The following is a 24,660-nucleotide window of genomic DNA, read 5'->3' as shown; positions in this document are numbered from 1 at the left end:
CTAAGCCACTCCCGAATTCCTGCCCACAGACAACCTGGGATGTGCCCAATGTTTACTGTCTTCTGGGGTAACTCGTTACACAGTGATGCATAACTGGCACAGACAACCTGGGCTCCCACCACATTCCTCGGGGCTGGCGGGATTTCAGGCAGGAGCTGCCCCCGGGTTGCCTGGGGATGACTTGCCAGGTGCAGATGACTTGCAGGGACTTGACCCTCACCCCCTGGACCAAGGCGGGGAGGCATGAGCCTGAGCCTTGGGGACGGGGAGAGAGCTCTCTGTCCCAGGCCCCACTCTGCGGACTTAACGTTCCCAGGAGGCAGACCTGACTGTTCTCGACATTGTTTCTCACTCAGGGGTGAGCGAATCGTGCTCCCTGAAGGCAGAGGAGCCTCCTGGTGATTCATGGTGTTCAGGGAGGAGGGCTGAGCATGTTAGTAATCAGAAACTGCTATAAGGCCTGCTGGGTAACCAGGTCAGACTCTTGTTCTGTTTTTTTGTTTGTTTGTTTCCTGAGGAAGATTGGCCCTGAGCTAACATCTGTGCCAGTCTTCCTCTACATTATACGTAGGTCACCACCACAGCATGGCTGACAAGTGGTGTAGGTCCACACCTTGGATCCGAACCCACAAACCTGGGCTGCCGAAGTGGAGCACATGAACTTAGCCACTACACCACCGGGCTGGCCCCTCTTGTTCTGTTTTCTTGTGTGTGTGAGGAAGATTGGCCCTGAGTTAACATCCGTTGCCAATCCTCCTCTTTTTGCTGAGGAAGACTGGCCCTGGGCTAACATCCGTGCCCATCTTCCTCTACTTTATATGGGACGCCGCCACAGCGTGGCTTGACAAGCAGTGCATCAGTGCGCACCCAGGATCCAAACCGGCGAACCCCGGGCCAGCGCAGCGGAGTGCTCGAACTTAACCACTGTGCCACCGGGCCGGCCCCTCTTGTTCTGTTTTTTTATTGCGGAATCAAACCCAAAAAGTCACAGTTTCCCTGAATTCAGGCACACCTGGGTATGATGGGGACATCCTGTCTGGCAGGCCCCAGGCTGGGCACTGGGTGCTCGGCACACAGAGGTGAACCAGCCGTGGTCCCTGCCCTCTAGAAGCTCAGCTCGGGCCAACTAACACCGAGTGCCTACTGCGTGCAGGTGACGGGGCTAGCCCAAGTCTACTCTGAATCTGGCCACTTCTGACCTCCTCCCCTGCTGCCACTGGCCTCACTTGCCTGGACAGTTGCAGCAGCCTCCTCACTGGTCTTCCTGCTTCTGGCCTTGCCCCCTCCTGGCTATTCTCCAAATGGAACTCCAAGTGGTCTTTACAAGTGGTAGGTCAGATCATGCCGCTCCCCTGCTCAAAACCCTCCACTGACCCTGACGTAAAAAGAAAACTTAACAGTGGAAAGATCTGGGGTCACCACCTGACCAACCTGAGGTCACTAACTGTGGGACCATCTGACATCTAGGGCCTCCAGTGGGATGTGCCTTGAGGAGCACAGCCCCACCTGTGAAGTCCTGACTCATTATCTAAGGCAGTTCAGTTCATACAGAATCAGGGGAGAGCAGAACGTGTTGAGCGACACCACCAGGAAACCAGCAGATGCCACAGCTGTCCTGGACTTGTCACGAGAGTCAATGTCTTATTCACACTCGTCAACATACCCCAAACATCCCTCGACAAGACAACAGGGCAGCGTGGTCCCTCCAGAGCAGATCCCCACAGCAACACGGTGCAGCTCTCAGACGCCATGCTGAGCCAAAGAAGCCTTTCACAAGAGCACGTGCTGTGTGGTTTCATCTGTGTGCAGTTCTAAGACATTAGAACTGTGGTTGCCTGGGGGGGTGGGGGTAGGAATCGCCTGGAAAGAGCCTGAGGGAACCTTCTGGGAGGATGGAAATATTTTGTATCTTGATCTGGGTGGTGATTATATATGTACATTCACCAAGCTGCGTACTTAAGACTTGTTCACTGCACAGGTGACATACTTCAATTCAATAAAGTAATCAGATGAATAAACTCTTAAAAAAGTCCATGTCAGGGGGAAATAGATGGGAGACTGTTCTAGTTTTAAAGAATTTGACATATCAAATGCAACCTGTAGAGCTTCAGCAGACCCTGGTTCCAGGAAAGGGAAGAAAAGGGAGGAAGGAAGGAAAGAAGACCCAGCGCTGCAAACCTTATGGGGGACAATTTGAACACGGATTGAGTATTAGGGAATTATTTTAATTTTCTTGGTCATTTGCTGATGCAGAGGAACAGCCTTGCTCTTAGGAGACACAGGATCAAGTATTCAGGAGTTAGGGGTCATGAAGTCTTCAAGTGACCTTCAAATGCTAAGTGAAAAAAAAGCACATGGATCTGAAGATAAGGCAAATGTGCCAAAATAGTAATGGTGGTTGAACATATATGAGTGTTTACTCTAAATTCTTTCCATTTTTGTATATTTTAGGATATTTTTATAATAAAAAGTTGAGGGTACATGAATAAAATCTAAAGTTCTGGCTGTGGCCTGTGAGATCCCATGTCACCCGGCCCGGGCTGTCTCTGATCTCATCCCCTGTCACTGTCCCCTTCGCTCTCCCCACTCTAGCCCTGCCCCCCATACACAGCTTCCTCACTGGTCCCGAGTACGCCAAGCTCCTTCCTGCCTGGGGCCTTTGCACTGGCTGTGCCCTCTGCCTGGAACACCCTTCCCCTAGTTTGCCACATGGCTCTTGTCGCTCAGGTCTCAGCTCTGATCCCAGGGAGGCTCAGTAGCTCAGTGCTGTCCCAGGGGACCCCCACACTTGCTGACTTTCCACAACACCGTCCTTGTCCTCAGCATGTCAGTGACCTTCCGTCGTGGACACTGATGGCGGCTGCAGCTCTCTCCAAGCCAGGAGAAATGGGGCACCGGCTGTCCCCCCACGACAATGAGGTGTCTCTCTTTCCTCCAGGAGGAAAACTCTTCTCAAAATCCCCCCAGCAGACTTTCTCTTATGTCTCATCAGCCGAAACGCAGTCACATGGTCACCCCCGACCTCTCACTGGCCATCGGGAGTGGGATGACTGGGGCTGCCTAGATCAATAAAGATTGTCCCTTGGGGGAGGCACGGTGCTCCCTCCCTCTAAACCAGAGTTCTCTCGGCCAGGAGAAAGGAGAATGGCTGTTGGGGAGACAATGTCGAGGGTGGTCCTCACGTGTTTCCGGAACTTGGAGATAGTAAAGCTCGTTGTGCATCTGTGCCTTCTTTTAATCCTTTCAGCAGGCTTGGGGGAGCAGCTAGTGGTCTCAAACCCCATTTTACAGATGGACAAATGGAGGATCAGAGAGGCACAATGACTTACCTAGTCCTGGCTGGTCCAACCCCAAATTCTCTGTAAGTGAAGAGGCTGCATGGGCAGGATGGGCAAAAGGTCGTGGAGATCCGGGAGGGGAGAGGGTCCATCCACCTGGGAAATGCAGGAGGCTTCTTGGAGGCGGTGGTGCTTGATGGTGAGGCGGTGGTGCTCGATGGTGCCTGGAGAGCGGAGGGAATTTCAGTAGAGGCTGGACAAAGTGTCAGGCGGGGGGAACAGAGTGAGCGAGGGTGAGGAGGGGCAGAGCACAGGCACACTGGGCAATGAGAACGGAGGAGGAGAACTGCAAAGGAGGATGTGGTCGGATTTCAAGGCCACCTGGAATAGCAAAGGAGGGCCTGTTCTTTCTTCTGCAGGCAACGGGGCCGTTGAAGGTTCTGGGGGCAGGAGCACTGCGGAGATCGCCAGGAGAGGACCAGGAGGACGAGATGGAGGCCAGGAGACCACGGAGGTGGCTGGAGCAGAGCTGTGGACATGGAGAGGATGTCTCAGGCGCTGAGGGCTTGTGGGGCCATTTCTGTGGGGAGAAAGTCTCTCCTCCCTGGGCAACTGGGCATCATCTGTGAAATGACACCATGGGATCTTGTGAAGGCTGAAGTTCTAGCACGGCGCCTGTTCCTAAGGGGACCTCCCCGCCCCTCACGCCATTCCAGGCACCGTGGTTCACCGCCACGTCTGAACGTTTCCCACGTAGTGGCCTGGTGCCCAGACGGCACTTACTTCATGTCGCCCTGAATTCCGCAGCCCCCTGAGAGAGGTGCATTATTTGAAGGGCCTTGTCTAAGGCACACAGCGAGGGAAGGGCCCTGGCCACAGTGTCCTGGAAGTCAGGGGCCTTGGCACCAGCTACTGTGTGACCTTCTGACCCGAAGCCCCACTGAGTCAGGCCAGCCCAGCTCAAGGGCCCCCGGGAGCTGCAGTGGCCTGCCAGCTCACTTCCAGCCCACTCCCGGGCCACCCTTCAGGTCCCCATCCTCACCTCTGCCCCAGCACTGCCTCACCTCCCAGACCCCTCCTCCCTCCCGACAACGCCGCCCCTTTGAGCTGGGCAGGGGGATCTGAGCCCGCTGGAGGCCAAGAAGACAGGCCCCATGCCAGGCACCCCATGCCAACTCCGGGGCACAGCTGAGATGTGGGTACAATTGTGGTCTCAAGGGGACCTCACACCTGGGAGAAGCCCTTGGAGTCCTCCTGCTGGCCCCGGGGAGGCCTCTGGGGCTGAGGCCTTCCTTTAATGACTGACTAAGGCGACTCTGCGAGGCACTGAAATGGGCCCAGGGTGGTGGAGACCCCTTAGGCCTAGGTCCTAAGTCCCTGCCGCCTGACATTCCCCCATCAGGACACCGAGCCTCCACTGAGTTTTCTCTCCTGTCGCTTCTTGGGCTGAGAGCTCCCATCACCACATGATTCTCCCACTGAGGCTGGTGGGGTCCGGGTGCAGGGAGTACAGGCTGGGGGGTGGTGCAGGTGCAGGGGGTACAGGCTGGGGGGTGGTGCGGGTGCAGGGGGTACAGGCTGGGGGGTGGTGCGGGTGCAGGGGGTACAGGCTGGGGGTGGTGCGGGTGCAGGGGGTACAGGCTGGGGGGTGGTGCGGGTGCAGGGGGTACAGGCTGGGGGATGGTGCCAGTGCAGGGGGTACTGAAAGGAGTGCCAGCTTCAAGGAGCTCAGGAGAGTGATTGCACAAAATGCACTATGGCAAGACAGGTTGACCAGCTCTGTTACCTAAGTTAGGAGCAGCCATGCGCCTGGCCTGGGGAATAGGAGAGTGGACCTGCAGAGGGACTGCTCATGCAAAGATCCAACAGCGGGAAGATCCACAGGAAAGAGCATCCTTCTGCGTGGCTGGTGGAAAGAGTTTTGGGGTGGGGGAGTGCCGCAGTCCGGTTGGAGAGGTAGGACTGGGAGACCTTGAGGACTAGGCTGAGGGATTGGACCATTTGGAGGGCAGTAGGGAGCCACGCAAGATTCTTTAGCAAGAGAATGACACAGTGAGTTGGCTTTTCCCCAGGGGCTCAAGCGGAAGTGAAACCCGTAGGGAGGGTTCTGGTGGGGACTGAGCCGAGGGGCAGGGCCTCAGTCAGGGACAGGGCTTTGGGCTCCCCCATTAGGTGAGTCTCCTGGGGTGCCATGGGCCTGGGGGCAGGCATTGACTTGGGGCTGAGCAGATGGCATTTAAGCCCCAGGGAGGAGCAGGAAGAGGCCAAGAGAGGCGAGCCCCTGGGTAACTCGAGACGGCAGGACTCAGCCCGTTACTGCACAGATGGGGAGACCGAGGTCCGAAGAGGGCCGGGGTCCCACATGAGTCTGTGGCGGTTCCACGCCCCACCCCAAGGCTGTGAGCTTTGGGCCCGGGCTCTGTCTGCTCAGGGCACCCCCTCCCTGCCTGCTCTGGAATCAGGCCGCCAGGATGCCAAGCCTGCTTCTCTCCCCAGGTTCTGTCACATGGGGTGGATTGCTTCATTTTCCTGTTGGCTAAGCGGGGATGACGATAGCACCTACTGCACTGCGCTACCGTGAGGGTTAGAGGCCTCGACGGGGCACAGGAGCTAAGACGGGGGCTGGCACACAGCGAGTGCTCGGGGGCATTCTGCCACCATCCCCTCTTCCTGTTCCCTCCCTCTCCATCTTCCTTTCTGCCTCCACCCCATATATAACCCTTCCCCCATTCTCTTTTTCCCTTCTAACAAAAGCGGGTGTCCACCTGGTCAGGTGTGTTTTATGAAAACAGAAAAGATCAAGCTCACAGCTCCCTGGGGGACTTGCCAGCCCAGGGGAGCCTCTGACGCCCATACCACGGTCCACTGCACTCTCCCTCAGGGGCCTCACTGCTCCTTCCCACCAAAAAGCCTGAAATGTTGGTGGCGATCACAGCTCCTTGGTACAGGGGAAGATGCCAAAGCCCAGAGAGGTGAGGTCGCTTGCCCAAGGTCACACAGCTTGGAGGTATGCAAGCTGGGGCTGTCCTCCCACAGAGCCTGTGTGCTGGGCCCCAGTGCTGTGTTGGGGGGAAGGGCTAGCCCTTGGGGACATTCTGCCCAAGAAGATTTTACACATTCATTGGTTCACTTATTCATTCATCCATCACCTCTGTGTTTCCTCATGGATCTCACATTTCTTAATGATGTAGACTGTCCTGTTTTCTTGTGTATCCCACAGTCTTGGAGTGTAGGAGGTGCTCCTAGATGGAAGTTAAAGAAATACATACATAGCAGAATATTTGGGAACATAATACATCCACACTGCACGCCTCCACTTGCTCATCCAGCTCACTCCTCGAGCCGTTGTGCTCAGACTTCCACCCCTTGGCCTCCGTGGAACCCTCTCTCGAAGCACCACTGACAGCTGATCTCTAGGTGGACACATCGGTTGTCACTTGTCAACTCTCTTTCACGGAGCTTTCCTTTGACTCCATGCTTCCCACGCTCTTCTCTTGGTTCCCATGACATCCTCTCCTCTGGTTTCCTTCCACCTCCTGTCATTCCTCTTCAGGCCCCTTATGAGCAACTCTTCAGAGGCCGCTCCCTCAGGGTTGGGGTCGTCTTCTCTCTCAGCATGCTCTTTCTCTGTGTCTGGGTGTTCTCATGAATTCCTTGAGATCTAGAACATTGGTCAAGGAGGGTTTTCGTGAAGGGCACCCAACCTCAAACCACCAACAGGAGCCCCTTTCTAACTAAGACATGGAGAAGGAACCAACCGCACATGAGATGAAATTAGCGGTAAAAATCACCAAACCCACGAGAGGCCTCACCTTCCTTCTTTTACCTTTGATCGCTAAAAAGCATTTTGACACAGGAGCAGGAGAACCCCAGCATTTAGAGGACATCCTCTCTGTGCCAGGCACTGTCGAGAGTGAAACCTCATTGAGAGTGTAACTCATTGACTCCTCAGCAGGCCAGAGAGGATTGGAGTAGGAGGTATTAGTTAGCTTCAGCTGCATAACAAACATCTCGAAGCTAAGTGGCTTAAAACAATAAGGATTTATTTGGCTCACAATTCTGTGTGATGGTGATTTGGACTTGGCTCAGCTGGGTGGTTCTTCTGCTGGCCTGAGTCTGTGGTCAGCTGGTGGGCCTCTCTCTACGTGGTCTCTCATCTGCCAGCAGGATAGCCCGGGCTTTTCATGTGGCAAGGGAAAGGTTCCAAGACAGCAAGAGCAGAAGCTGCAAGGCCTCTTGTGCCCAGGTTTGAAACTGGCCCGGCATCACTCCCACCACATTCTATTAGCCCAGGGGAGTCACAGAGCCAGCCCCAATTCACGGGCAGTAGGAACAGATCCCACCTCTTGATGGGGAGGGCTATACAGGATCAAGGCCATTGCCCAGTCTGCTGCATGGACACTCTTCATTTTACAAAGGAGGCTGGTAGGGACAAAGCAGCCAGGACTGACCTGGCTGGGTCTCTGAGGTTGGAAAGCAGGCCTCACCAAAGAGGCTGCTCTGAGGGGTCCCAGGCAGGCTGGTGACAAGCAGGGGCTTGACTCAAGAGGAGGATTAAGGACACTAAATCCGTCCCCAAGGTTTGAAGGATGGCCAAGGCAGCACCACTCCAAGTGCAGGCCTCTGAGGGAGGGGAGCATGGGCGGCCTCCCGGCCCAGCCGCCTGGCTGCAGCTCTGCCAGCCTGTCCTGCTGGGAATCTGAGCACCCAGCATGCACCAGGCCCTGCACTGGGCCCAGGGATCCGACGGCCGGCCACAGTCCCTGCCCAGACTGGCAGGGCACACAGGGGCCACAGACACGAGCCCTCAACAATGTTTCCCCTGAGGTTGTCCTAAAAGCCAAGGCTGGGAAATATGGGGCCTGCCTGCATAGAACTCCATCCTTCCTGCTTCCTAGGGGTCAGACCTTGGGCAAGCTACTGCTCTCCCCAAGCCTCAGTTTCCTCTATAAAATGGGATCGGGGAGGACGCGTCCTCCCAGGGAGGTGATGAGGACTGGGGACGACAAGCACGTCAAGTGCTTCTCTCCGGCTGGGCAGATGCAACAACGTCCAGAAATGGCAGCCATCAGCGACGTGGTCTAGGTCCACCGTCCTCTCTCCAAGCCCTTGAGTCCAAACGTGACTGGGGGTGAGGAAAGCAACGCGGTGCATGTACTGCTTATTACATCTCACCCTGCAGGGTCTGGAGCAGCCCCCCAATCCATCGAATTGATATTTCTACAGTGAGGCCTACGACTAAGCACAGTCTACGGACTAAATAAAGTTTCGAGATAGCTTCACAGAATTTTAAGTTTTTTAAAAAACTTGAATCAGTGTTTTAAAATTTCGTTTTTCAAAAACTTGGCTTGTTGTTAGAAGGAGCTGGGGAGCGGGATAAAATGCAGATTCTTGGGCCTCACAGCAGACCAGAGGAATCCAAAGCGCAGGAGGTGGCCCTGGGGATGGGCATTTTTGAAAAGCTCCCACGGTGAGTCTGAGAGCCAGGGATGACCAATACTCTAGAGACTGTAAAACGGGGTAGGGTCTTGGCTACTTTAGGAGGATCAGGGAAGACTTCTCTGAGGGCGGACCAAGCACGAGCAGAGGCGACCAGGAGAAGAAGGCGAGGAAGAACGTGCTGGCGGAGGGGACAGCCTGCACAAACTCCCGCGGCAGGCAGACGCTCAGCAGCGAGTTAAGGGAACTGAAGGGTCCCCAGGGTGGCTGGAGCCTGCGAGTGGGGGCAGCGAGGCTGAGCTGGCTCCTCTGGCTTCCTCCTCAGTGGGGCTCGGGGGAGCACTTTGAGAATGGGAACAAAATGCCTTCCTGAGGGCAAAATCTGTGCAAACAGACACTTTCTTCCCAGAGAACAGTGAGCAGCAGCTGGTCCTCTCTTCCTAGCCAGGGGAGGGGAATATATTACAATCATAGCGTGTCAGGCTGGGAGGAGTCACACAGATCTGCTAACCCAATGGTTTTACAGTGTTTTTATTTTTTAAATTATTTTGGTGCCTTTTTGTCTAACAAAATATTTTTCCACTGATCCTATAATGGTTGGAGCAAAGTGGTGGTGATGTTGGGGGATCTGAGGTCCTGCCCCCTCTGACTTCTCCCCCAAGTTTCCCCAGGTCCCATTGGGACTCTGTGGAACCCAGTTTGAAAACCCCAGGGAACCAAGGCTCCGAGAGGGAGGATGGGATTGCCCAAGGTGCCTGGCCATGAGGGTCCAGCCCCTGACTCCCGTTCTCGACTCCTTTGGCCGGGGCAGAGTTCCCCAAACCTTTGTCTGTTAGGTCTCTCTGTACACGTTTTTATTTTGCCACAACTCACCTATTATGGGTTGAACTGTGTCCCCACTTCCCCAAAAGATGTGTTGAAATCCTAACCTCCTGAGACTACCTGAGAATGTGACCTTGTTTGGAAACAGTGTCTTGGCAGACGTCATGAAGTTAAAATGAGGTCATTAGGGTGGTGCTAATCCAATATGACTGGTGTCCATATGAGAAAGAGAAATTTGGACACAGAGGAGGATGGCCGTGAGAAGTCGGAGACACACAGGGAGACGCCACGTGACGCCAGGAGCAGAGCCCGGAGCCGGGTGGCTGCGAGCCGAGGAGCACCAAGGACTGATAGATACACCAGAACCTGGGAAGAGGCGCGGGAGGATTCTACCAGAGCCTTAGAGGGCACACGGCCTGCCGACACCTTGATCCCGGCCTGCTGGCCTCCAGGGCTGTGAGAGCATCCATCTCTGCTGCTTTAGGCCGCCCAGTCTGTGGGGCTTTGTCACGGTCGCCCTCGGAAACCACGCACCTCCTAAATCGTTACTCATTTAATTTTTTTTCCTTCAAATAGACTCATTTTTAAACAACTTGCACACATTTTGTTAAAAAGTAAATCTCTCCTCAGTGCTATAAACGGAAGAGTGAGATCCTTTCCATAAATAGAAGCACCTTAAAAACAAAGAGTGAAAAGCAGCCGACCTAGCTGGATGAAGTTGCCTGACAGCTCTGATCTGGGGACGCCTTTGTTGAAAAAGGAGATGAGCAAGTGACAAAGGGTGTGAAGACACAGGCACCTAGTTGAGACTTCTTGATCTATCAGAGGGATAAAGGAGAACTGAAAAGAGAAAACTCCCTTATTACCTGAAAATGTCTCATTCTGCAATGTCTCCAACGATCAGGGCTTCAGGGATGGCCTTCCCCCCTCACACCCATCCTCCCTTTATGTTTGAGGAAATTGAGGGCCCAGAAAGGCTCAGTGGTTTGCCCAAGGTCACACAGCATCGGTGGCCAAGTCTGGATTTGAGCAGAACTCCTACATGCTTTCCAGGAAATCGCACACAAGAGACCTCTTGGTCCTGTCAGCAGCCCTGGCCTGCGCCGGGGGCCACAGGCTGAGCATATGGACGCAGAGCAGGGCCTGTAAACCCTGAAGGCCGAGCAAACAGACTCGGCTTGAGTGTCCCAACCCCAAGCAAAGGTGGCACAGAATTGTTACTATGCTTCAAGGCGGCTGGACCTGGGCAGAATCTGGCTCACAGGACGCTTACAATCCACGTGACAATCACAGGATTTTCCTTCTTGCTCCACGGGACCATCCATATTGAAAATCAGGGTCCATGCAGGCGGCTGTCCCACATCCTGTCACATATGGTCACATGCTAAATGACAGAGGTCACGGGGTGCATCTCCTCCACCCTCATTCAAACTCTGTGGCCACCTTCTTCCTCTCTCTCCCTCTTAGCCTCCACTGCCTGCTTGGGCCCACGGGAAGGAGCAGGGCTCACAGCTTAGAGTCTGATACATTTGGATTCAGATCCCAGCTCCATTGTGTGGCCTTGGGCAGGCAGCTCATCATCTCTGAGCCTCGGTTTTCTCATCCATGAAATGGGCCCCTTCCTCCCAGGTTGTTGGGAGGGGTCAATGAGCTCACGCCTTTGAGCATTTGGCTCAGTGCCTGGCACACGGTAGGAGCTCAGTAAACGTCAATCCCCTCCCCGTGCCACACTGTGAGGTCCCGTCTTCTCTCCCACACCTCTGTTGCCATGGGAGTTCTCAGCATCGCCATCAATAACGGGAATTGTGCCTTTCTGTGTGTGGGGCCCTGTTCTAAGCCCTTTCCTGCATTAACTCATTTAACGTTCCCACCAGTGTGTGCAGCAGACACCGTTACTACCCCAGACAGAGAGGCTGTGTCTTAGAGGACCCCTCTGGACCCCTCTCTGCCCACACACAGGATGAGGATTCTGCAAGGGCCAAAGAGATGCACCTGCCCAGAGCCAGCACACTCTGGTATCCTGGACCCCAGAGTGCCCGACTGTCAGCCTCTTCCCCCATTCACCCGAGGGTGGAGAGGTCCGCTGGTGTGCACCCCAGGCCCAAGGCAGGATGAGCGGGGATGTGTGAGTGGTTGCGGGATGTGGCTGAACTTGGATGGGAGGCCGGGTTGTCCGCAAACGCATGTGCACAAAGCCGCTCCAGGGCGAGGGTAGAGCCAGGGGTGGCAGGAAGTAGCGAAGGGCGGGCCACCAGCCACGCTACAGACACAGGGCCAGCTCTCCCGCGCCATCAACGGCAGTACAGAACTCCAAGGAGACTGAGATTTTTACATCCAAACCTGGCCTCCAGCTCACCATGAAAAGACACTGCCGGGGTTGGAAGAGCAGGATGGCTTTTCCTGAATAGCACAGCAGCCTGATGTGTAACTTTCAATAACGAGACGGATGCACGTGGGCCTCCATACGCAGTCCTGGGGCCGGCCTCCCGGTGCAAGGAATGGCCTGGTATCGTGTGTTTTCTCGACCACTGACCAATAGAGGACAACGCACTTGTCAAATAAAGGAATGTGCTGAGCCCGTCTTTCAATCCACAGGTGGGAAAGATCAGGCTTAAAAGCTGAACTAGCATCAAAGCACAAGTGATGATAGTGCCCCTGGAGACGAGCTTTAGGTCCCATGTGGCAAGCCACCTCTTCCCCCAGAGCCTCGGTTTCCCCAATTGCACAGTGAGGGCATTGGCTTCTTTCCTCCCCCAGGGCCTGTCTAGGATCGGCCTTGGTAACCTGGACCTGTCTCTTCCCTTCCCATCCTCCAAAATGAGCCCCTTACCCCAGGTCAGGCATCTGAGACCTGGACGAATAACTTCCTCTCTCCCCCTTCCCACCATCCTCCACATGGTCTTCTCACCTCTTCATTCCAGCTGGTCTTGCCATCTTGGCAAAAATAATCAGAATGACACTAATAATTATGAGCACTCACCTTGTGCAGGCCATGACCTTCTGACCTTCACAGTGACCCTGGATGGGGCGCTAGTGCCATCCTCATTTTACAGATGGATAAACTGAGGCTCAGTTTGGGGCTAGTCTCTTGCCTAAGGTCACAACTGGTAAGGGGCAGAGCCTGGGACCCAGCGCACATTTCTCTGACCTCCAGAGCTCACACATCTGCCCCACAGCCAGAAACCACAGATGAGAAAGGCTTTCTCAGCACTGCTGTGTGTCCTGGGTCAAGTCACTCGCCCCTTCTGGGCCTCCATTTCCCTGGGGAAGTGGCCTCAGAGGACACCTGGCGTCACCCAGAGCTGACGAATTCCGGGATTCCAGGAGTGGAGTTGGGGCAGCCTGTGAGCTGGGGCCCACCCTGTCTGGCTCAGATGACCAGTCCCGAGGGCCCAATCAGGCTGGCCCTGGATCAGGCCATAAGTGGGAACAAAACAGTCAGGGAGCTCGCCTCCCTGGCTTTGTTTATTGTCTGGGAGCTGGGAATATTTGGAATTGTTGTGTTTGGGGAGGGAGGGAAAAATAACCAAATATCAGAAGGCAGCCAGCAAGAGGCCCGGCCAGGAATGCAGAGGAACTCGGCCTGCCTGAGTATGTCTGGGACACGCAGATGCTCCCAGCGGCCCCACACCCTCCAGGTCAAGGATTCGCAGCTCTGATGAGACATTCAAATTGCCTGGAGAACTTTATTTTTGAAAAAGCTTCGTGCCCGATTAAATTAGGATTCCTGAGGGTAGGACCCAAGCAGCGGGGTTCTTTAAGCTTCCTGGGTAATCGTGACGGGCAGCCACGGCCGAGGGCAAGCGCCACCTTACAGCGTGCATCAGCGGCTCCTCAGAGGGCTCATGAAGCCTGGTCACTGGGCCCCAGCCAGGGATTCCTGAGTCGCCAGGTCTGGCGGGGCCTGGGGCACCACTGCCGGCCCGGGGGCCAGGCTCCGAGAGCCTGACCACTGCGCTCTTAGGGCTCACAGCACGCTCTATGGACCAGGGGCCTCTGCCCTGGGCTTGGCCTCATTGCAGACCTCCTGAGTCCAATCTGCACGTGAACAACATCCCCAGGCGACTCTGTGCGCTTTGTGGTTGCAGGAGGGCCGAGCACGGCCACCTTGGCTAACCTTCCATGCTACAGATGGAGAAACTGAGGCACCAAGAAGTGGAGGCCCCTCAGGGTTGTAGAGCCATGAAGGATCCCTCAGGGCTTGGATCTAGGTCTCTCTGGGGGAGGTGGGGGGCTCCCACGGGTGGGGTTGGATGCAGTTTTGAAGATTGGCCCCTTTACCCCCAGTGTGCGGCAACTGTAGGCAGCTACGCTCATTCATTCAGACATTTGCTGGGCTCCTCCCATGGGCCAGGGTGGATACGGATACGGCGGTGGACCCAGCAGATACAGCTCTGCCTGTTTGAAGTGGACAGCCTAGTTGTGCAACATATAAACAGGTCAATATACAAGTGATTAAGGTACATTCACACGCTTATCCAAGTTAGGATGAAAATAAAACCAGGCCATGGCACAGTGCCAGTGGGGGGCAGGTGGCTATCTGAGACACGGTGGTCAGGGAAGGTCTTTGGGGAGGAGACATTGGCACTGAGGCCTAACTGTTGAGAAGGAGCCAGCCCTGGGAAGGGCTAAGGGGAAGGTATGCTGGACAGGGGCAAGCAGCCAGAGCAGAGGCCCTGTGGCAGGAGGAACTTGGGGCTTGAGGGAAAGCCAGGAGCCCGGTGTGGCTGGAGGCAGAGGAAGGAGATGGGTGACAGGGATGGGGGTTGTCTCAGAGGCTGTGAGGAGTGTGGGCTCAGGGCCAGCCCATGTGGGGGCTGTGGGGTGGTTCACAGCAGGAAGGAGAACTGAGCGGGTTTAGGCCTTTCCTTTTGGTTTCCACTGATTTTCCCTCGCATGGAGTGGCGGGCACAAATCTAAAGTACACAGCTCGATGGGTGGCATCTGTAGACACCTGCGTGGCTTCACCAGATCAGGTTAGCGCCTTTCCAGCCCTCAGAAGGGTCTCTCAGCTCCTTCCCCAGAGGCGGTCGCTGCTCGGGTTTCCCAGACCACAGATGCCCTCCACCTGATGTAGATGTCCACAGAAGCACCCGCACAGCGTGCCGTCTGCCGGGCCATCCGCTTTCACCGGCCTGGTGATCGGAGACCCCCCACGGTTTTACGCACCTCAGGAGTCCCTCATCTGTCTGTCTGTGTTTCCATTCTTCTGTGGAGGTACACAATGAGGGCTGTTTCCGCTTTTTGGCTGTCATTCACATTCTTGTACAAGTCTTTGTGTGGACGGATGTTTTCCTTTCTTTTCGGTCAATATCTAGGCATAGACTTGCTGGCTGACGGGTTAAGTGGAAGTTGAACCTTATAAGAAATGGCTGACCTGTTTTCCGCTGGGGCTATGCCATTCCAGGCCCCCACCGGGCGCGGAGGAGAGTCCCAGGATCCGTCTGGCTGCTGAGTGGAGATGGGCAGGGGCGGGAGAGGAAGCCAGGAAGGCAGGGAGGAGGGCCCCACGATCACCAGAAGGGAGACAACAGCGGCCTGGCCTGGGGTGCCCAAGCGCTGGAGGGCGTCCGCAGCATTAGCGAATGAACAAACGCGCATGCGTCCCCTCCCCCGCAGGTCTGTCTCCCGCACTGACACCTTCCCGGTTCCTGCCAAGGGTGGGGAGGAAGTGAGCCTGGAGGCTTGCCACCCATAGACCATATCTGGCGAGGGTTTCCTGGATCCTCTGCCCTCCAGGCCCCGTGCTAGTCTCTGCTGGGGATCCCTGCCTTCTGGGTGATCCCGGCCAGGCTGAGATCCAGGCTGCAGGAGGGCAATGGGCAAAGTGCTTTGGGGGAGGGAACAGCATGGGCGAAGGCCAGGAGGTAGGAAAGCCCAGGGCAGGCATGCAGGAGGGTTGGTGAGTGTTCTGGTTAACCAAATATGAGACCGTGTGCCAGGCACCAGGCTCAGTGCTTTGTATGAATCATCTCCACTTAATCCTCACAACAACTTGGCACATAGGGGTTATGATTAGTCTGGCTTTACGAATTAGGAAACTGAGGCACAGAGTGGTCACATGATTCACTCTAGGTCACACAGCCCATGAGAGATGAAGCTGGGATTTGCAGGCAGGCAAGAGGATGGTGGGTAGGCGGAAAGCAGATTCCTGAAGGCTCAGATGCTCTGATAAAGCCTCGGTGGCACAGCGATCCGTCTGTACACATCCAAAGAGGTGGACACATTGGGTGTGCCCCGAAGAAAGTGACCAGCACGGGGACCACTTGGCAGCCTTGTCACTGTCCCTTCATCTCTTCAGGAATAACATTCTGAGAGGCATACGAGGCTGGCCAGACGATCCTCAGCAGGGCTGGTGCCGAGGGGCTTCCTTGCGCAGTCCAGATGGCCCAGCACAGCTGGACCGCCAGCAAGCGCTTCAACAACTCTCGTTTGTCGCCTGATAGAGGAAACGAACTATTCTCTGGCAAGGGACGAAGGGTTTTGTTTCAAATCCTGGATCGATTTTATTGTTATTGCCAGCTGCTGAAAAAAGCATCATCAAGTGGCCTTTTCAAAAGAATCGCATTCGCTGCCTTTAAGTTAAGGGCTGCAGACTGAAGCCTGAAACGTGGCCATCTCTCCTCACACGCCCTCTGTGAGCTCTCCCCAGCAATCGATTTTCATTCTTGAAACGGCAAGAATTGGTCCCAAAGGAATTTTAGGCTAGTATGTGGTTTCTGAAGAAAACCTCTGCCTGGGTTTCCTTGCAAGTCCCCCTCGTTGCCCGTGCTTTAGATTCCTTGGTGCTCACAGTCTCTCCCCCGAGCTTCCAGCTCCCCTCCCCTGGCAAGAGGGCCAGGACAGTGCACAAAGTCCACCGGGGGTCTGAAACTTGGCCTCCTGCAGGGCCCAGGTAGGTGGCACGAATGAGAGAACTAGCCAGGTAGGGACCGTGGCAGCCTGGGGAGCCCAGGCCCCCATGTGAGGGGCTGGCTGATGCCATCAGCTTCAAGCGATAGTAGACAGGTAGATAATGGGCCCGAGGTGGCTGATCTTGCCGTTTTTTCCAGAGAAAACAGATATTTAGGTTTCTAAAATGTGAAATCTTCCAAGTTTTTATTCATGGTAATTAACTCAAAATATTTTAAAGCCCAGTGGAGGCAAAAGGAGCACATCTGGGAGCTAGATTCAGCGTGGGCCCCCCCAGTTTGAGACCTCTCCTCACGATGGCTCAATGAGGCAGGACTTACTGTCCCATATAATGGATGAGGGAACTGAGGCCCAGAGAGCGGCATGCGGGCCCAAGTCACACTGCGGGGAAGCAGCAGAGAGGGGAATGCAAATTGGGAGTCTCTGGCCTCCGTGCAGAGCTTTCTCCTTTCTCCACCCCACCCTGCACTCCCCCGGGCCCCCAGCCCCAGCCCTTCTCCTCCTCTTACGCCACCTCTCCTTGAGGCTGAGGCTGGAGCACTTCCTGGCTCCTCTTCTCCTTTCTTCTTCCTTCTCTCTCCCTCTCCTGCCTTCCGGGGCTGGGTTTTTGTCTGGCAACTGCTAGGGGCCCTGAAGCCCTTCAGTCAAGATTGTGGTCTCTGGAACGAGATGGCCTGGGTTTGAATTCCGCTCTACTGCTCGCCAGCTGAGCAACCTTGGACAAGTTATTTCATTTCTCTGTGGCTCAGTTTTCCTTTCTGTGAATGGGGGAGGTTAACAGTACCAACCTCATAAGGTTCCTGTGAGGATTCAATGCATTAACATACACAAATGCATCGAACTGTGCCTGGCATGCCGCTAAGTGCTATATGAGGGTTTGTTAAATAAAATAAATGCAGCAAACATTTATTGAGTACCTACTGTGTGCCAGGCCCTGTGACGGACCCCAGGACTCGAAGAGGGACAAAGGACAAGGTCCCGTCCTTCGCGGAGGTGATGGTCTAGAGGAAGAAGACGGATGGTTGGATGAGCCTCGTCTGTGTGTCTCGTGCCGACACATCTGCGCTATACTGGCCTGCCTGAAGCTCAGACCATCCAGTGGGCTCTCCAGGCTGCAGCCCGGATGGGACTCTCCCTGCTCCTCACGGGGCCTCCACTGCCCCCGCTCGCTCTCTGCGACCCTCAGCTGGGCCCGGATCCCCTTTGCTTAGGACCCCCCCTACTCTTGCCAGCAGGCTCCGCAGGCAGCTTCCTCTGCCAGGAACGTGCTTCCCTTCCCTTCCCTTCAACCCCTGGCTTAGTGAAAGCCTCCTCGTGGGGGTTCAGACCTCACCTCCAGAGTCCCTGCCCCACACTGTGACCCACCACCTTGTGCTGTGTGCGGTGACACACTCAAGGGAGCCTGGGGAATTTGTGCTTGCCACCAGCTCCTTCAGCTCACGGCGGGAACTCAATCACATGAGAAGTGTCGAGATGTGGGGACTCAGTCACCTTTCCTCTCCAGCTTTGGTTTCCTCGCCTATAAAAGGGGCGCAGTTACCCTGAACTCAAAGGAGAGAGCTGAGGTGCACAGACATGGATGCCACCTGGGGCGGCTGGCACGCTGGAGGTACTGCTGGTCCCTGGGTGCTTCCTGGAGGAAGGGGCACCTGGGGCCAGCAGAGAAGGGCAGGGAAGGCGCCAGAGGAAGGCAAGGGAAGGCATATGCCAGGAGCAGCCAGTGTCTTACTTGGCTGGAGCTAGGGAGAGGGTAGCCCGTTAGAAGGTCACGATGGAGCCAGACAGAGGGGTCCTCCACGAGGAAACCAGGGAGAGATGAAGTGTCATCTCGGAACCCTGCTCTTCAGCTGCACTCTGGGCTGCTCAGTAAGCGGGTGTTGTGGACCTCTTCCAGGCAGTGGAGCCAGGCTGGGTTGGGTCTGACACACGGGATGGCTCTAGGCGGGGCCTGTTTGTATTTCTTCTTTTATTCTCCATCTACAAGGTGGAGGGATCTACGTGATCCCTACACAGGCTCCCAGGTGCAGAGAGGGAATGAGAGAAAGAGAGGAGAAGACTCAGGCTCAGAGAGGGGAAAGGCCTTGCTGGAAGTCCCACAGCACTTCCCCCTCATGCCCAGCCAGGGCATGGACATGGAAAATGGTCCCTGGGACTCGCTGATGCAAATAAGGGCGAGAATAATGGCACATTCCCCATTTTCATTTAAAAATAGTCACAGTAGCTGACGCTCGCTTGGCACTTCCTAAGTGCCGGGTTTTGTTCTAAGCTCTTTACACCGTTAACCTTGGATCTTCCGGGCAGCCAGAGGAGATACGTCCTATTATTTTTACTTCCATTTTGCAGATGAGGAAACTGAGGCAAGAGAGCCTGAGTAACTCGCCCAAGGTCACCCAGCTGGGGCACACCCAAGCATGGGGGAGCTCTTTACCCACTTCACATCACAGTCTCAAGTCACCCTCAGGAGGCAGCGAGGGTGGGGTTGCTGTGCCTATTTTTCGGAGAAGCAGACTGAGGCCCAGAGAACCTGGATGGTCGCAGACGAGGACCAATGGGGTGGTTCGGACCTGGCCACTCAAGGAGCCACAGACCCCTCCCATGCGCCAGGTGGATGGGTGACTGGTGGGGTTTGGAGGCTGGTGTTGGGGAGGGAGCGAGTCCGGGTCGGGGCTCTCTTGCTTTTCATCCCGAAGGCAGGCGGGGGCTGAGGACCGGCTGTACCACTTGGCACCAGGGTCTGGAGGGGAAAGGTTTCCTCGAAGAGAGTGCTCTCATGGGGGAAGCACCGGGCCGAGCGTTCGCCCGCGGCCTAGGGTGTATGCGCGCGCTCGGCGAGCCTGGGCTCTTTGTGTGTGCGAGCCCGTGCGCGCGTGCGTGGTGTGTGTGTGTGTGTGTGTGTGTGTGTGTGTGTGTCCGCGTGTGGGGCGGGGCCGGGCTCCCGGGCCCCGCCCCGGCCCCGCCCCCGGCCCGGCCAAGCTGGTATTTTTCCACCTAGCAGGATGGGTGATGCTGAGAGCTGCCTACTCAGACAAGAGACACGCGAGGTCAGGAAGAAGCCGCTTATAGATTACCGCTTCCTCCGCGCCGCCGCCAGCGCCGAGCTCCGGGCCCCGGCCGCAGAACCGCTCGCTGGCCGGCGCCGAGCCCCGAGGACCGCGAGCCCAGAGCCCGAACCGCGCCGAGAAGGAGCGCGGCGCGCCGACCCCGCGGGCCGGAGACCCAGCGGGCGGGCAGTCGGCGGCGACTGGGACCGAGCGCAGCCGAGCGCAGCGCCACGGCCACCCCAGGTACCTGAGGGAGAGGGAGCCGGGCGCGCGGAGCCCCCTGCCCGTCCCCGCGCTCCAGCCAGCCGAGTGGCCCCCATTCCGGCGCCCCTCTCGCCACCGAGGGAGGGCCGGAGGGTCGCCTGCTAGTCCCGCTGGCCAGGCTGTTATTGTTTCCCCGGGGGAAAGGGCTTGGGCTTCCCGAGCAGGCGGCAGGTGTGTGTGTGTGTGTCTGTCCGTGGCGGTGTCTCAGTCTTTCTGGGTGTCTGTGTGTGTGTGTTTCTGAGGGTGGCTGTTTCTCCATGTCCCCAGCAGCATGCACTTGTGTGTCCCAGCGTCTTCCTGCTCTTCTCTGTGTCCTGGGCTGTGCGTGGTGTCTTGTGGTGTGTGTCTGCGATACCAGAGTGTGGCTGTGTTGCTGTGTCTTCGGGTGTGTGCTTGTGTGTCTCGGTGTGTGTCTATGTGCACCTGTGTGTGTGTCACTCTGTCTCCGAATACCTGGCTATGCACGTGTGTCCCCGAGTGTGGCTGTGTCCCGGGGTCCCTGGTTGCGTGCCCTTGTGTGTCGTCGGCTGTACCTGAGGGAGTGTCCCTGATGCTTAAAGGGCCGAACAGCCAGAGCTCGTTCTCCAGGGCAGGCACCAAGTGGGGAGCAGTGATAGGGCAGCATGGCTCCAAGAGTGCTGCCCGTGTGCGGCGTGCAGGTGGCAGTGCCAAGGTCCAGTCATCTTGAGTGGCAGGACAGAGGCCCAGAGGGACAGCTGGGGGCCAAGTGGGCAGCACGCAGGGACGGCAGGACACATCCTCCTCTAGACTTTTCCCCTTTCTTCTGGGAATTCCTCTTTTGGGCAAGAGCTTCTCATCCCCCTCGCGCCAGGGAAGCCGGGGAGAATCTCAGGGACCTCCTCTGACAGCCCCCAGCTTCAGCCTGGCCTGGAGGGGGACCTGTGGGCCCGTGTATGCTCACAGGGAGGTGTGTGCTGGGCAGGCCACCAGCTATTTTGATCACTGCCTGGCCCCTGCCAGATCCCGGCCTCCCCCAGGACCAGCCCCAAAGGCAGGGGAGGCAGCCTGGGCCCCCGTTTCCCGCCTGGAGAAGTAAATCAGCTCAGCAGCTGCCCGGCACTTGAATGGAGGGTCTTCGGGCTGAGGCTCAGTGGCACGTGCCTCTATTTGGACTTCGGCAAATTGGCCCAGGCTTTGGCACTGTTGACGTTCAAATAAATGTCATGGAGGAGATCTTTTTAAAATTTCTTTTTAACTTTTTCTTGGCTGGAAGGGAGGGGATCTCATCCAGAGTCTCCCAGCCAGAAGGAGTTTATTTTTATGAGAGAGTGCGGGAGAGTGCTTAGCAACCGCCTGCTCTCTCTGACGGGAGTGCGGGGTGGGCCTGAGGAGGTGTGGGGTGCAGTGGGGGCAGGAATTTCATCAGCATGGTGTTGGGGGGATTAGAGGGAGCCCCAGGGCACTAACCAAGAACCCACCTTAGGGTGGGATTGACAGAATGGCTAGAGGTCTTTGGCCTGGCTTGTCCCCAGTTGACCTCCGGCAACCTTTTTTGGCCTCAGTTTCCTCATCAGTAAAATGGGTGGAGTAGACTGGTTATGGGGTGAGCAGGGACTGAGAAGCAGGAGCTTGTTCCTAGGGAGCTGAGTTCAAGTGCTATATCTCTGTCTTGGTTGACAGGCAAGCTTGGGTGATTTCCTTAGCCTCTCTGAACCTCCACTTGGCTGTCTGGGCAGCAAGGATGCCAGTGCCAGCTCCACTGCGTCCTTGAGGGGATTGAGGGAGATGAGGCTGAGTAAGCCTGTGGTAAGCTGTAAAGCCGGGCTCGGCTTCAGAGCTGCCGATTAGAGGGTGTCACGAGGTCCCAGGTCACTGCAGTGTGTGGTGGAGGCCAAGGCACGCTCTTGAGCTTTGTCCTCAAGGATACCCTTGCACGTACTGACCTGAGGTGCAGCCACCGTCGCCCTCCCCTGCCCCATCCCTCTCGTCTCATCCTGCAGTGATTGTGTCACATCTGCTCTGAGAGTCGGAGGCCCTAGTGGGTAGTGCCCATTTAACAGATGTGCAAACTGAGAGCCACCCAGAGGACTTTGCCTGGATTGGACAGCCGCAGGATTGGGCTTCAGAGGCCTTACATTGGCCAGCTGTGAGTTTTGGCCCCGTGGAGCCTTAGTCACTGATGTCCTGGGGAGCCGAAATTGGACCAGGACCTGGGGAAGACAAGGGACAAAGGTGCCTGGTCGTCAGGGCTGGAGGGTGAGTGCGGAGGCCCATTTGCAACTCGATTCTGTCCCTGGTTGTCTGTTCTCCCCTCTCTGTGCCTTCTCAGGGAGCCCTGCCCTCTTCCTTTGCCAGTGTCAGCCCCCGAGGAGGCGGTCCGGGCTCTGGGATGGTGTTTTCTAACCAACTAGTCTGGCTGTCAACCTGTCAAAGGATTTGGGAGCTGTACACTTCTCTGAAAGTCTTTCCAAAGGTCCGGAAATGATAAGACACTTGTGAGTCATTGAACACGTTCCTGTATGCAGGAAAGAGCTGAAGCGTAAGTGACGAGGAGTGCCTGAAACGCAGCTCAGCTGCAGCTGGAGGGGCCGGGGTGAATTCGGGCTGGCCTTGGAACCCCAGGGTCAGCCGGCAGGTGTGGGCTGATGCCACTTCTGCAGAAGGTCATAAGAGAACCAGATTCTTCGGGGCTGCATCTTGCTCCTGCACACTGGCCAGCTCATCTTGGGCAGAGTGTGTGTTTGAGCTTACACTGGTTCTGGGGAGAAGCTGCGCGTGTGGAAATGCCCGGAGTGTGAAGGAGAGCTCTTTTCTCATGTGCCTCATTTAGTTGGCTAATAAACCTTGCTAAGGTCAGTGCTGGCGGGGCACTGAATTCCGAGTAGAATACTGGCTTTCAAGGAGCTCCCAGCCCGGAGGGAGCTAGGACAGCGTGGCAGCTGCTCTGACCAGTCCGTGGGGTGCTGTGAAGACTCAGAGACTGAGTGTGCGTTGACGGCAGGGTCGTGAGCAGGAGGCACGTCAGCTTCTTAGAGGAAGTGATGTGGGAGTTGGCATCTTCTGTGAGTGGAGGGCTGGGATGGGCTGGCTTTCAGGCAGGGGCACAGCAGGTAGAAAGGCACAGTGGCGTGAGATAGCCAAGCGCGTTTGTAGAACATGCCGCCCAGGGTTCCAGCTGGAGAGAGGACGGGGCCAGGTGGTAGAGGGCCTTGAGTGCTGGGGAAATGGGCTTGGGCTTTATTCTGTGGGCAGCAGGGATAAAAATAGCATCAGACTGGGTTTGGGGACAGCAGTGGAGCAGCCAGTGAAACCCGGGAGCCCGGGAGACCCCTGATGGTGAGTGAAGAACTAGCCTGGGATTCAGGAGACCAGGGGTGGCTGGACCACTGCTGGTCAGGGCACAGAGCGTTTTCCATGCCAGGGAATCTTGCCCTGAGCTGTGCGTGTAAACACGGGGTGGAGGCCTGGCCACGCTTTTTCACAGGTACACAGGCCATTAACTTGTTGGCTTTGACCTCCCGGGGAGCACGCAGGCCTGGCGTCTTCAGGGTGAGTTACGTCAGTCCTGGACAGGGCATCAGAGTTTCCCTTCCCACCTCGCCTGGTCAGAGGCTTCCCTTGGAAACCTGAGCTGAGGGGCAGGGGCTAGGGCGGGGGGAGAGGGCAGAGAGAATGAACATTTCTGTTCTGTTTCTGAAGCTCTGTGAATTAACCAACTCTCTCTCATACAAACCAACATACAACCATCAAATCACCCAAAACAATAAAAGGGGAGTAGGATGCAGAGGGCAGGGGCCAGGCATCAGAATTATCTGAGTTACTTCTTACAAATTCAGATTCCCAGGCTTGGCCTGGGTGTGCTGAATCAGAATCCCCAGGGGATGGAGCCTGGGGATCTGTATTTTTTTGTTTTCTCATGTGATTTTTTAAAAAATATTTTTAAATTGAGATATCATTTACATGCTGTGAAATGCAAAGTTTCAGTTATACTTTGATGAGTTTTGACAAATTTATATACCAGTGTAACCACCACCCAGATCAAGATATAGAATGTTTCCAGTTCTCCCAGAAGGTGGTCTTGTGCCTCTCCCCTCCCAGAGCAACCAGTTTCTGATTTCTGTCCCCATCAGTTAGTTCTGCCAAGCCTAGAACGTCCTATAAATGGACTTGTATGGCATGTACTCTTTTGTCTGGCTTCTTTCTGCCTGATGTTTTTGAGATCCGTCCATGCTGTGGAGTGGACCCTTTCTTTTATTGCTCAGTAGTGTTCCAGTGTGTGGACATTTGGGTTGTTTCCAGTTTGGGGCAATTATGAATAAAGCTGCTATGAGCATTCGTGTACAAGTCTTTTTGTGGGCATATATTTTCATTTCTCTAGGAGTGGAACTGCTGGGTTGTGGGGTAGATGTAAGTTAGTTTTATGAGATGCTGCCAAAGGAGTCCCTTTTAATTAAAAAATAATACACCTCAAGCGATACAAAATTGTTTAAACTAAAAGTGATCCTTAAAGATAATTTTTGAACAACTAAAATCTAATCTTCAGTCTGTCCATCTGACTGACTCTGTCTACCATTTATCTCTCTTCCTATGATAATAAAGCCCTTTAAGATTATACACTTTCCTCTGCATACAGCTATAACTGTATCCTTCAGATGTCTCCATGGACGTACACTGTTCTTTATTACTTTCTAGATAGTTTTCATTTCAGTTTTGATGTCCTCTTTGATCCAGGGGTTGTTTAGGGTCTGTTCAGCAAGCGTGCTGTAGTTTTGTTTTGGTGTTCACGAAAATGGCATCATATTGTTCTTGGTTCTGCCGCTCACTCTTCAAACAACAGACCATTGTGGAACCACGGCTTGTCGGAACAGACAGATCTGCCAGGCCGTTCTGAGCAGCTAGTCTGCACGGGGGAGTCCCTGAGCTAGCCCAGCCGGTCTTGACAA

The 24,660-nt window shown here is 55.6% G+C and overlaps 1 protein-coding gene across 6 annotated transcripts in view; it reads left to right on the top strand.

Annotated features, from left to right (window-relative positions):
* Positions 1-19,454: 19,454 nt before the first annotated feature.
* The window catches only part of SLC6A6 (solute carrier family 6 member 6), a 78,409-nt gene continuing 73,203 nt past the window's right edge, over positions 19,455-24,660 (top strand). For all 6 annotated transcript variants that reach the window (XM_058566125.1, XM_058566116.1, XM_058566089.1 and 3 more), the window contains exon 1: positions 19,455-19,735. The gene's annotated coding sequence lies outside the window, so the exon portion shown is untranslated. The remainder of the gene's footprint in view (positions 19,736-24,660) is intronic.

This window comes from Diceros bicornis, chromosome 2 (genome assembly GCF_020826845.1).
Source record: "Diceros bicornis minor isolate mBicDic1 chromosome 2, mDicBic1.mat.cur, whole genome shotgun sequence".
NCBI classification, from domain to species: Eukaryota; Metazoa; Chordata; class Mammalia; order Perissodactyla; family Rhinocerotidae; genus Diceros; species Diceros bicornis.
Note: the sequence above shows the minus strand (reverse complement) of the source record. Positions and strands in the feature narration are given on the sequence as shown.